Here is a 14,673-nt window from a genome sequence, read left to right on the forward strand (position 1 = left end):
TCAATCTCCAGAAACTTGGATCCCTTAAAAAGACACTCTTTTAGATATGAAAATAGTCTCTCCAAATTTTTCCTCTTTTGGAAGCCTAACCTACTTCTTGAGTATAATGATTGCTACCCGAACCAGCGTTATGTGACTGTTTCTCCTGCTGTGCCAAAAGTGGGCATTCATAACTTAATTTTTTATCCGGCAAGTACCAGAAGAACAGGTCCAAATAGCATGGATGCACCTTTCCATTGCAATGTAAGGACAATGGTTTGCAAACTCAGGTTATTTTAATGTGGCTTGTATCTATATGTTCTTCTGCACTTCACTTTCTGGGTGTTTTCCCAGATTCCGTATTTAAATGTTGTTCTGGGTGCTGGATTTCCCTAGGCAGTTTCTGGAAGTTTATATTTTTAGAATAATTAATCGTGAAATGTCTCCGTTGCATAACTACACCAAAGGACATGTTTGTGCCATCTCCTGCACTTGCTGCTGATTAATTCTGAAGTGTGTGAATAAAAGTTGATGTTCAGGAGGGTAGAAAATCTTAACACTGGGTTTAAGATGGTGTTAGTGCGAACAATTTGTGGGAAGTTTATGCCCACTGTATGATTTCTGTGTCATCTGATCTGAACCCTGACATGTTGCTGTGCCAAAATTTCTACAGCAGGAGCTGAAGAAATAGACTTTTGTTATAATGGGCAGTTAGTGTTTCTCCATCATGGAAGAGTGATGGTGATGACACAAGAGATGCTTTGGGAAGCTTGAATGACACTTGGGCAGCAGAACAATCCTGTTGGGCCTTGTGCACTGAGGTCATGCTAGGTCGGCACTTGAGCAGCTACTTACCAGTTGCCCAAGCAACTACACGTCTCTTTCAACTACAAATCTCATTCATTACATCTCTATATATCTTCCTCATATCTTCTCTTTCCAGGCACTTTAAGCACCTTTAAACTCCTTTCACCCATACTGTTTGTGAAATTACTAGGGGAAGGACAGACACTTATGGTGGTGGGGTTGGGTTTCACTTTTCTAGCCCCCTGTATGCTTTGGGATTTTAAGAAGCCTGAAAATATCATGTTCAACACAATCACAGTGTCTTTATGTAATATGACTCCTGGTCTGTCAGCCTGTCATAAAGTGACAAATATGACAAATACTTGTTCTAGATATTTTTAATGTAATTACTTTAAGCAGGGTAAGATAACGCAGTTTCATAACAATGTAGTTTCATAACAAATTACGTTTATTGATAGCAAGTGAAAATTTATAGCACTTGATACAAAGTGACAAGTCTTGTCATATAGCCACTGATTAATATTTGTAACAAGGTTTATGTTGTTTGAAATAGTCACTGCTCAAATAGAACACGTAATCTTCTGACATTGATAGTTTGTCTATTTAAAGCAAATTTTATTCCAAACTAATAAACATATAGGTTTTTGATGTATTTCAAGGCACAAAGCTGAGTCCTGCTCTCTAATGAGCTCTTTGCCATCCTCTTTAAGAGCTTAGTGCATTGAACTATGGCAGTGCAGTATTGTGGCTATATGTCTTTATTGGGGCTTAGGTCTTGTGTTGTCTTTGTCCTCTCTCTGCAAATATGAATACCATCTAATGCAATAAAAATACTAACACAATCCTCAGAGGGATGTAAAAGGCAATATAATTGCCAAGTCCAGGAGTAAGATTGCCCAGAGGAAGGTGTGGGTGGCAGATGTCCACTCCAAAAAAAGAAAGGAACCCACCATCTGCTCTCCCCTGAAGAAGCACATTATATATCTCTGATATGCTGTAAGAGTATGTAATTAAGTCCCAGTACCGCTGAGAGTTACTTTCTTGAGGCTTCTTCACCAAGCTGACTGTTTTGACTTTGTATTATCCAAGTGATTTTAAGACCCACTACACAACATCAAGCACATGATGTGTTCAGTGCCACACTCTGAGAAGTACAAGGCTGGGTACATATTGTGACATGTAAGACAATTTAAATCGCACAAATTAGTCAACAGCTGCTCTAAAGACTCTTGATTGTACACCTGGGTCTGTGTATTTCCACTTCTCAAAAACTTGCAGGATTAAGACAGATCCTCATTCTGCAATGACACCTTTAATGGCATAGTTGTAGGCGATGTCTCTGGCTAAAGATTTTGTGCATCTGGTGCGTGACTCTCTCAGGCTCCAGTTCCTCTTAAGCACAAGATAATCCTTTTCCTTGTGACAGGTTTCTCATTTCAGGTGCTTTCGGCATAACAACTCAGAATTTCTCCCTTGCCATCTTTTGAATCAATAACTTGAAAATGTTGCAGTTCCCATCTGAATGCAGGTCTGAAACTGGATTCCAGTGTAAAAATGAATATCGAGGAGAAAAAAAAAAAAAGGTAAAAGAGGGACCTGTCATCAGATTTGTTCACTGAAATTGTAGCCTAGACTTCTCTTGTTATAATTTAAAAATGCATCCAAATACACAGTACAACCATTGCTATACAAGAGAGATTAAAAAAGGCATAGAGCAAGGGAAAACCTTTATGTCTGGAGACTTATAGAAGCCTATTTTCTTAATCTGCTGCTTAGCCTTCCCTTTTCTGGGTGATGTCTTCATTTTAAGGTATTTTGTGCAGATTCATTTGAAAGGAAGGAAAAAAGAAATCCAGAAAGATAGTCTAACCTCACAGCCAGCTCTTACCATCATGGGCTCGAGATGCAGTGCTCTTAAAAATGGCAAACTGCTGTCATCACACTTAGAAGCAGTTTCAGGGTGACATTCTCCTGGCAAAGGCCATCTGCTGTTGTGCAAGGCAGGTTAGTGCAGTGGTTTTTGTGAGATTGGAGTGCAGAGTACATCAGCAAAGCTCTCTGAAAAACATCAAGATATATTATCTTTTCAGTGAAGCAAAGAGGATAACAGGTTTCCAGGTGCTGGCATGGCTGATGAGAGTCAATGTCCATCAGTAGTAATGCTCTGTATCAACGTTTACCGCACACAATCCAGGAAGTTTTCTGTAGGGAGTATTCCCCAATATAGCACCGTATTTCACAGTAATTTTTGTCTGAATTCATACTCTGTTCAGGACAAAACACATGTTTGTAGTGGGTTATAATTTCAGAGCAGTACCTGAATTTCTATCGTAAATTGATGATTACTATCACCAGGATCTGCGCACACAGATACTAAACGTGGATCAAGTACAGTTGCCTATGATAATGCACCAGTTGTTTGTATATACACATTATATATGTGTATATATATATATAGAGAGAGAGAGAGAGATGCTGTTTCGTATTGTCTACAGAAAAGCCCTGCTGACTGGTCGCTGGCCTTGAGCAGTCAGCTCCTCCCAGTCAGGCTGAAGACGAAGTGGGATGAGCGGGAATGACATACAGAAACAGTTTTGTTTAGAATTATGAAGGATACTGCTACTAAGCACATCTCGCCTTGAAAGACAAAAATTTTTAACGCTCTTTACTTAATCTCTTTCCTTACTCAAAAAGTGGCTGTAAAACCACTTTTCATTTTAGTTTTACATGGTCATATTATTATTTTTCTCTGTACCAGTAGTTGTATTTATTCCAGTTGTCCTTGTTCATCACTGATGCAAATCCAACTGTCGTATAAATGCCATCACAGTTTCGCACATGCCTCATGTCAGAATTAACCATGACACTTAGAGGTATTTTAAAAGTAGTGCTGAGTAAATACAGCCATATCAGATGATATTGCGGGAGAGGGAGGGGAAATGTAGTGAAAACAAAACTGGATTTTCTCTTTTAAATGTTATAAGACAGGAGTAAGAGAGAAAATTCTTTCCTTCCCTCAAAAAGAATGTTTTGTCTGTTGGGCATTTTGTTACATGCTCATGTGTTTTACCTTTAAAGTTTTAATTTGGAACCCTTTTCTAAGCAATCAAAATGACTTTTGGGAAGTGAAAAATCCATATTTCTTAAATAATCTGACAACACAGTGATTTGACACTCTCTAACTTTTCTTCCAGCATTTTTTTGTTGTTGTTGAAGTACCTTATGGAACTTGAATAATGGTTTTGTCTCTCCAGCTTAGTTGTGGTGTTTTTCTTGTTGTTTGTTTGTTTTATTTTTTCTTGTTTAAAATGAATGTCCAAACTAAAAATATAAATTGTAGATAAAGTGAATCTTAGCATTTCAAGGTAGAAAATTTTCTTATTATGCATATGAGAAATACTTGGTTGATTGATTTCTATAGATCAAACAGTTTAATTGAGATATCTAGTAAACCCAAAATATTACTTGAGGGCAGAAAACCCAGTGATGTTTTCCCACTAGTGAATGGTTAAAGCCACATTAACATGCCCTTGGTATTCAGGGGACAAAGGAGGAGTGAGGCACAGTAGGAGTGGGTGATGTGGTGAAGTAAAACAATAAGGGAGAAGTAATGTGTTTTTCTAAAGCATCTTCCATTTGTGAGTAGAAGTTCAGTAATTATATGAATAGATGGGCAGTAATGTTGATGTCTAGGATCTCTTCAAAACAGGAATATTTCCAGTAAATATACTTGTGAACAGCATCCTGTTGAAAAATTGTCCTGTTTGTATGTGGGTTTAGGGTTTTTTGGACAGAGAGAAGGGAAAAAGCTTGAAGGGAAAAGATTTGCCACTGATATATGAGTGTCTTTCAACTGAACTCAATGGAGTTTGGTTGCATTAACTAACAATTGACCCTTGTGCCATAACTGGAAGGTTTAGCTATGATATTTGCAGGGCTATCATCTCATGTATCTATTGATGAGAGATTGAGACAGACAGCGTGGCAAAAATCTCTGTTATGTGGCCTTGTCTTTATTGAGAGATCTGGGAAGAAGCTGTCTGAGGATGAGAGGTGGAGTCAGCCACAGCAATGAATCAAAATGGACTGAATCGTGGTGTCTAGCCTTCACTCCTGCAGTATCCGTGTCCTGCACCACCCTGTCTGGCAGCTCCCTGTGCCTGTTACAGAGATACGCTGTGAAGAGCTGGTTTTGGTCCCAGTGCCGGGGCGGGATAGAGCTGTACCCGTCACTTCTGCACCACCTGTCCCTGCGGCTGCTCAGGACTGGGAGAGGAATGGGGACTGATGAGGGGAGCTGACAACAGCCAAAACGCAGTAATATTTCAGATGCAACTTTGGTCTATTCCAGTAGCAGTTCTGCGTGTGACGTACCTGTGGGCAGGAGGGTGGCACATAGCCAGGTATGTCAGCGTTATTCCCACTAGGGATTTCTCTGTGTCAGTGTTCCTCAGGTGTGACAGGTTTACATCCACTCTGCGTCACTAGACAGATCAGTATCTGTCCTAAAACGTACCCTTGCTGTTAGAAAAAGCAAATAAGTTACTGCAAAGTGATGTCGGGTTAATTAAAATAATATAATTGCCTGTTCCTAAAATGTAGCTTTTGGTTTTAGCTTATTTCAGATTAACTGTTTTAGCTCTGTGCTTTTCAGGCCATTAGAGGAAAGCAGCAATTTACAGCAATAGAGTGTAACCAAATATCGCTCTCCAAATTACTCTTATTACATGCAGTTGGGCCACAGGTTAGTGGAGAGAGAGAAAGATGAGTTTACAATTGGCAAAGTTTATAGAAATGTGGAACCCCTTATGTGCACAAAAAAAACGTGAAGCATATGGTTTTAATTACAAGTCTTCCAGATAGTGAATTACAGTAAGATGTGACATCTAAGGGAAAAAAAACCTGACTGCTACTACAGCTGAAATGCACGCCCTGCCACTGCACTGCATCTTGTTACAAGAGATATAATTTGATATAACCGTATCCCAGAATCCTGTAACTGATTATATTTGGTCATGTTTTCTCATAAATGAAGGATGACAAGATTAGTGATGGGTGAACTTCCAATATTTTAGAGGTTTGGATCAGCGAAGCTTAATCCTAAAATGTCTTACTCCTTACTTGAACCCTTCGATGTATTTTTGATTCTGTCCGTTTCTGTGCAGCACCCTCCACAAATCTGAGGCTTTGCCCTTCCTTTCTACTCATCCAGCCTAATCCTTCTGTCCATCGGTTTCATTGTTTCGAGCTTCTCACAGCAGGCATTATCTGCCCACCTGCATTCCCAAACTGGGGTGAGCACCCCATTTCTGTTCCCACCTGTACTATTTTCCTTCTTTCTTTTGGTCTTTTGTATGGTGGTTTCAAAGGATCTGGTCTTCCCAGCTGTCTCCCTGGCAACTCCTGAGTAAAGAAAGGTGCTACACTTGATCAAGATTATGGTGCATAGAAAGGAACAAACACTAGGACTCATTTTTTGGGTGGAAAATTTTGGCTGAGAAAAGCAGAAAGTGGACAGTGTTGGAAAACTGAAAGAGGAAATACTGAGCAGAGTAGAGATAGAAAAGAATGGATATATAGAGAGATGTGTAGGGGAATGGGGAGGAAAAATGTTTGAGGTGCAAGCAATGAAACGCTGGCCAAGAATAGATGATTTTACGGTATGAACTAGAAAGGGATTGATTATCTAGCGTAACACATAGGCTATATTGCACAATTACCTTTGTTGTTTTGATTTGAAAATACTTTGGTTTAAAGTAATATAAATGTTAGCAGTTGTGGTAAAAACAATTGACTTGTATAGCAGAATGTGCAGGGAAAAATATATTTTGTTAGAGGATAGATCTGAAGTTCTCAAACTACAAAGTTCTTGATTTACACCGTGACCACAATTGTCTACGTAAAGTACAATTCAGCAGTTTAATGATACAAAGTTTACCCCATCCAGTGCTCAGGACAAAGGCAGCCAGTCTGTAACGCTGACGTAGCAGGGCCGAGTCCTCTGTACCACAGCATGGTACAGCCACACTTACAGTTTGGTTAGGATTCCCTTGAGCTTGGGAGTTTTGTTTGCTTGTTTGCTTTTTCTTTTGCTGTTATAACAGAGAAACTGAGACTTTGACCGATGTGGTATGACAAGTATTTGTTATCACATTTCACTGCCCTGCAATGGTAGTTCAAATAAAATACAGAAATTGCACGCTCAGCCCATCCAGGCTGAACATTTCCATCTGTGACATCCTTCCACTGCAGTCAGTGTGATGTGTTGGGATTGTTACTGTGTATATGAAGAGCCAGGTTTTTGCAAGGGAATGTTGGATTTTCAGTTAAGAGTATCTGACATTCCCCCAAATGACTAACCTAAGCCCGTGACCATGGCATTCTGCTGTTCAAAGCCTAACCCAAACACGAGCCAACTTTGTTGAATCTGAACATTTGAGATGGGTATCCAAGTTCTTCTGTTTCCTGTTTTTATTTCTCTGTCAAAAGCAAAGAATGATTGCTACATGACAGGTAGTCTCACCAGCAGAAACACAATAAGAAATATTAAAGAAAAGTTTTGATTGTCTGACAGCATGTCCCCTTAGGAAAAACTGCCACATAATAGCTGACACTGGTCCTGGCTCCACACACTTACGCCATTTGATTTGATGTGAAGCACAGTGAGTTGCAGCTGGCAGATATTACTGCAATATTGAAGTATTTTACGTATAATGGTACATACAGGCAGTATGGCATATTCCTAACAGTTTCTGTGTACTTTCAGCTCAACGGTACAGTTTTGTATACAGATACTGAAGTGCTCTCCGCATTTAATTGACAAGATCTCTGCAGTGATACAGCATGTTATTTTACTTACCACTGCTCGAGTAAACTGACAGTAGAAGTATAATGATTATAAATTAGTTATGGACCACACAGGCCGTATCAAAACCTTCAGAAGTGTGTGGAGTAAGATTAAAAGCCTGAAATTTCATGCAAGGATGTTTGCGTAAGTTTTTAGAGCAGGCTGTGAAGGTATTCTGCATGCAGCCAGTTTCTCAGTATTTCAGCTTTCAATTTTGGAAGAAAGCAGAGACTGCAAAGCCAAAGAACAATGAATTTTAACAAACCTTGTGCTGATTTAACCCATGGTTCTTGGTGTACCTTACTGTAAACTGTTCATCTTGGACTTAAAATTCTTTTTTTAAATCTGGATCACAACGAAGTTGCTCCCCGATGAAGGTCAGCAGTGTAGGTCTTGTTTCTCTTACTTTTTTAACAGAGTATTTGGCATCTACCAGCTCAATTTAAGACTTTCAATTACATAAATTATTCTGGAAAGTTTAGTGGTTGAAGTTCTTTAGAATATTTGAGCAACCTAATTCAAAATGTGACTAAGTGTTGTAGAGTTTAAGATGCTTTTTCTTGGGATTGTACTTAAAATGCTCAGAACAACCTATTTCATCACTTAGAGCAGACAGCACCGTGCACTGGCAAATGGGCCTTGCTACAGAGGAAGCGTTCTCTCAAGATAAGTCAAGAATTGTGGATTTCAAAGGTCAAACTTTTAATGGAGCTTATTCTGTTCTACTGTTTGAAAACAGAAATAAAATGCGGCTACGATTAACATCCATCATTTAATCAGAAGCTGTTCTCTCAGTATTCATGCAGTGTTTGTTTTGGTAAGCTACTTGCCAAGTCTGAAAGCCAGAAAACCTGTGAGAGAAAAGAGAGGAAGGAGGAATCTAGAGATTACAGAAAGGTCAATAATAGTTTTTGTCTTAAGAGACTATGGGAGCTGGACGCTTCTGGTGTTTGTGGAGGGATTAAAAGGAAATTACCTGTTTGTATCATTCTGAAGCCTCAAAGTTTTGAATTTTTCACAAACTCAGAAGTATGTTAGAGGAACAGTACAGCTCTAGCACAAGTATGCATTGCTAACTTGGGCGGGATGAAGTAACAGCCAAGGATCAGAGTCTTTCTTAGGGCACCCGCACACATGCAGTGCCCCCAATCTGGTGTGGAATGGATGGATGTTAACACGGGAGAAGGGGTGAGAGCTGCTGAGGAAACTCTGTTGGCCTCCAGCAGGTTACGGGAGCAGCAGGACGCCTCAGGGCAGAGTGGAATGGCCCCTTCGCAGAAGCTGCTGATACTAGAAAAATCTTCCCTTCACCCTAAGAACAAAGGAATGTTGAAATTTTAATGTTTGGGTTCATTACAAAACTCTAAAAAAAAATAAAAACTTGAAACGCTCGATATCAACTCTTGTTACATTAAAACAAGCTGAAATACTACCTCAACAAGTTGTTTCAGTAATGATCCATCAAAAATTTAGAAGAAATCAATTTGCAGCTGTGAAAAGTTTAAATTTTATGAAATCATCATTTTCTGGTGGAAAAACTGTTCCACTGGAAAAACTTCTGCAAATTTCAGTAGAAAAATCCCTGGACAATTATGCAGTCCAATAGCTCAGCAAGAGTGTCTCTCCTGCCATTTTATATTCTTTTGATGAAAGCTTCTACCTCCTATGGTTTTTGCAGTTTATTCTTCTACTTTTGCAGTGTATCTGGTCAATAGAAGAACCGCTCTTTCCAAACACAAGAGAATACTCCAAAAAGATAAATCTATGGGTATCTGTTTCAATTGTGCATGAAGTTCCTTTGGGCTAACCCCTTTCTTTGTTTTATCTTATGGGAAGGCAAATTTTATGGCCAAATGTTCATGCAAAGGAAGCTTATAAATTACATGGGAAGGTGCTTGTAGGGAGAATATACATTCACTCCCTCACTGAACAAAACAGACTCCCCTGACACAACTGAGCAACCACAGCTAACCAGTGCTGTTGAGATTCAATCTATAATCATAGTTTTAAGTAAATATCTTGCTATTAGAGAGTAGAAAGGGAAAAAAAGTCTTGAATAAATCAAGGGAAACTGACTGTCTCAGGACGTAGGAAAAAACCCCACTAAATTGGACAGGTAAATAAATCATTATTAACTACTGGCTAACATCTGGAGTTTTTACAAATGTTAAGTGTTTATTAAGGATGTTCTGACTTCATAGAGCCAAACCTATATAAAAATTGATAGTTTAATCACAGTGTTACTCATAGACCTTTGCCTAGCTGTCTGTCAAGTGCCCATGTGCCACCCTTCTCAAGACAATGATTCTTGGACTCTTTTACTAGGGAAAAAAGCAATTAATGATTTTATTCATTAATTGTTCAATTGATTCATCTGCATGTCTGTAGAGGAAGGGTACTTTTTTAAATGTGGCAGTTTTGTTGAAGTATCTCCTCCTGAAATTCTTTAAATATGCATCAATTTGTCTGGCCTTTTTCCAACAAAAGTGAATATTCCACTGATTATGATAATTTATTTTAGAAATGGCTTCTTCCTTCTGGGAAAAAAGGAAAAAAAAAAAGAAAAAACCTGGCAGAAGTGGGGAAAAGTTCAAATATCAGAAACTCTTCTTGGACTAGCAGAGAAAAACACCATCAAACAGTGTATCTGTCACGTGGATATCACAAGCTCTAGACTTAGGTCTGCATAATTCTGGAGAGGGCCTTTAATTTCATTCTCAATACCTCAGAATTGTTTCTTTGTTCCATTTCAGTTTCTGTAGATAATCAGCTGTTAGGGAAGAAATTAAGGGAGAAACTGACTCTACAGCCATGCTTGGGGACTCTTCTTTAGATGTAGGAGATGCTCATACAGAGCAGATGCTTCCTCCCAGCAAGGGAGCTCACTTCCAAGGCCCAAATGCTTTAGAATTCAAATGTCAGGCTCACAAACATGGAGCTGCTGAGCTGGAAAACCAGGATGCCCAGGGACCCTTCCGCAGACCAAAAAGGACAGGCAACCTGAGGCACCATTTCATTGTCTTAAAGAAGTGGGAGCAACTGGAAAGCTATGAGACCAGTGGGTAGCATGTCATACAAGATCAAGTCTCACCAGCCTCTGAGCGGGCTGAAGATGCAAAAATTAAATCCCTACCAGTAAACACAGTCCAGATGAAGAAGAGATCAGTCTGCCATTGGGCTATGGGCTGTACAGCAAGAAAGCAGAGACAATGTGGATTTCTCATGGGCTTCCTCCTAGCTGTGCTGTAGGATGGAGGGAGCTTAGCTACTCAGTATATATTACTTGACAGTTGTTTGTGACCATTTTCGATGTAATAGTGCTGTTTATCAAGAGGAAAGATGGCAGATGCTCTGGGACTGGGGCGATGTGTTCAGGGTGTCATGTTCTGTGAAGATACAGCACCAGCAGTGAGACAGGAACCAAGAACCTCAAGGCTGTTACTGTAAGCAGTGACAAGTGTGGAAAAGTCAACCAGAAGGATAACTACCAGTCCCACACCAAGCACCCGGGCCAAGTCTTGTGAATGGCAGCAATTGCAGGGAAGCACCTTCTAGAGGCCATGTATTACATATGAGAATTGTCTGATGTCCACAGGTATAAGGAGCCTGGATGTAGTTGAAGAGAAAATTACATTTTTCTCAAATAAATTTTTCAACCTTGGGTTATTCATTTGACTAAACTCAAGAGTAACAATTGTTTCTTTAAATCTGTGTGAGCTCCTGATCATCTTAAAAGGCAAGAAAAAGTTTGAATAAGCAGGAGAAAGTTAAAATGTTGTCTTCAGCCTTCACAGAAACATATACATTTGCTTCCATGATTTTCAAACAAATATAGCACTTGTTATGTGTACATCTTATGATTTGCTATTTGGTCTGTTAATATTCACACTGAACAATTTTATACCAGTCTTGATGTACTGCTAACCATCATAAATTTACAAGGAGCATGTAAGCTTAGTACACTTGAGCTGGAAAATATGGTTAATAATGCAATATGTAGCTTATCTTTTCAGTAGAGAATGATTATAACAGAGGTCTACTACTTATGTGTGGATTCATGGCAACTGTACATACAGGTACTGGTGCTTCCATAAATGCTGACCTGGCTGATGCTTCAGTGAGATGAGCTGTAAAACAGGCATTGAGGTTTCATTGACAGTAGAGCAAGTCATTGTACAACGACTTAAAGGACTCTTGGCCACCACAGCTAATTCTACATGTTCGCATCACTCTGTCCTCCCCAGATGCCATCCAATTGGGTTTGAATTATCATATTTAATCTTAATAAGCTGCCAGTGTTGATTGTGCAGGTTCACTGTCCTGCTCAGTTCAGCTATAGGGCTTATTACAGGAAAGGGGTGGGGGGGAGAGGAAAAGGAGTGGATATGAGTGGCTGTACTGAACAACCAAACGCCAGGGTTGTTAGCTGTGCTACTTACCCCTCCACATCAGTAAGACTGTCCCCAGTATACAGTATATTTTATAGGTGCATAAGAAGAGACAGTCCATGCCCTGTAGAAAAAATAAGATCAGTACTTTTAATATTTCTTTTAAAGTGTTCTTCTGACAATAGCTATAATAAAATCTGAGAGAATGAAAACTTTTTGATAAGAGAAAACACTATAACTTGATATTAATAGCTAGTATATGTGTGAAATGCAGCTAGGAAATTATTGATATTTCCAATTGTTTAAGGTGAGTTATCCAGTAGGTTTTAATTCAGTTTCTTTTGGGTGTACTCATGCAATAATGTCTTCTAATAAAAGTCTGTGCTTTGTGTTTGAAGACCCAGGAAAGCTCCCATTGTGTCTCCTGTCCTGGAGATTGAGTGCACCACTAGATTCTCCGAATGATCTGTGGGGCAAATATTTCTGTCAGCTTACCTCATACATCTAGTGAAATGAACACATGAGAAGAGAGAAATAATTTCTGATTTCTTCATTTCCACACCAGCCTATGGCCATTAATCCTCACCTCCAGCCTGCTTACAGTGTATTATCCCTCCACATGTGCTGGCCTGGGGACAGAGGAAGCTAAATCCTATTTTAAAAACAGATGGCCAGAACCATATACTTAATAAAATACTAAGCAGACGTCAGTATGAATCCACCATTCCAACAGTTTTACCTTCTGACTCTCTACTGGATCTCTCTCTCCTGGATATATTGCTTTGCATATATTTTGAGTGCTCTCTGAATGGTCCTAGCTGTTCTCCCTCCTTCTCTCCTTTTAAAAACAGCTTGTCAAATTAGGGGATTTTTGCTGTATCTCTAGCCTGAGCAGTCTTCTCCAAAAGAGATCATCTTGCCTTATTTTCAGTTCTGACATGCTGATATCTGTTTGAGTTAGCTCATCAGACTCCACTTAAAACTAGAATAAGTTCTAAGTTCTAAGAGAAAAATTAGCTTCTCTTGAGGGCATTTTAGGTCATAAACTTAAGACAGTTGTTAAAATGCTAATTACTGTCCTTTGACTGTAATGGACTCTAGATAAATAGTTCAGACATAGGTGGCTGTGATTTATAGGGAAATACTATCTAGCAAGTGTACTAATTTATAGTACACTGCTATGGAAGAACTCTCTCTTATTTGTAGGCTTTAAAGCTGTTCATAAACATTATTTCAGATCCTTTATATGGGCCAAGTCTAGAGTCTTATCCCTGCAGAAAAGTTAGTCTCATCTCATCCAGCTTATCCACTGTAGTTTCTCTTCTAGCTTCTTCTTTTTCAAACTTTTTTTCCTTTTAGACATATTCAGGTTTTATAACTGTCAGCAAGAAGGGGAAAAAAAAAAGTGTGTGAAATAAAATGGTCTAGAGTAAAACTAAGAGTGAAATATTTGCTAATAGACAGCGACTTGGCAGCTCCGGAGCCAAAAAACAGTCTGGAAGCCAGCAAGTAATATGTTTGTGAATATAGCAAGTAGGGACCTGAAAGAGAAAAGAGGGACCCAGCCATGAGAGCAAAGAGAAGAACAGAGTGATAGAGTTAATTTTTTTTTTTTCTCTTGCATTTACGAAGCTTATCTTCACCTAGAAAATGTAATTTCTTTCTTAGCACTTCTGTCCTTCATTCAGCAAATATTTTGCCTGGCTGCCTCATGTTTGCGTCCCACATGAGCAAGCAGAAACTATGCCATCAGCTCTGGAAACAATATCAGACACTTCACTGACACATCAGCTGCCATTTAGGTCAAAAGATTTGGGGAGCTCAGATTCAGAGGATGTTTTTACAACAAAGAGGCAGACAACATTCATTCCACATCTGACTTTATCACTCACTTTTCTAGGTAGGTATTTTAAATTAGCCTCTGTGCAGAGGAGAAGGCTTTTCATTATGAAAAGAGTCTGAAAATGTGTCCATTGAACATGAGCAATCTGACACTTCCCTTCGCATGTTAACTGAGCTCCGTTGAGGGTGTTACATCAGTGTCTGTAACACCACCATAAGAAAAAATACCATCAGAATGATGTGATGGATTCAGCTGTTGAAATAGATACACAAGCCCTGGTTTATCACACGGTTGTCTAAACCTCCTGTGATGCTTCTGCCCAGCTCAAATCCCTCCTGAAAACTAATCCGCTCCCGCAGCGAGTACATTCCACCAGCGTGCGTGTCACACCAGGACTTGCTCCCGGGGCTTGTGACGGGTGTAGGAGGTGGATGAGTCCCCAAACAGTGGGAGGCTGAAAAACCTTCATGAGGAAAGAGGTGCAGGAATATAACGAAATGTTTAAAGAAACACAGGAAGAAACATCTAGAGTATTTCTAGTATATAAAAATGAAACTAGCGCAGGTACCATTTTAGTAGTTTTGCCTGTGTATCACACAGAAACAGGTGCAGAAAAGGCCAAATTTTGTGCTAGCATGCCAGGATTAGGACTGAATTGTAGTGAATGCTAAGTGGTCAGAGACTTTTAATTCAAATTGTTTTCCTTTGTAATTCATGGAAACTGTGTTTCTCTGAGAAAACTGGGATTCTACCAAACTCTGGATTTACCATTAGAAAAACGGATTCATTGTTTCAAACTAATAATTCCA

The sequence above is a fragment of the Caloenas nicobarica genome, chromosome Z (assembly GCF_036013445.1).
Source record: "Caloenas nicobarica isolate bCalNic1 chromosome Z, bCalNic1.hap1, whole genome shotgun sequence".
NCBI lineage: Eukaryota > Metazoa > Chordata > Aves > Columbiformes > Columbidae > Caloenas > Caloenas nicobarica.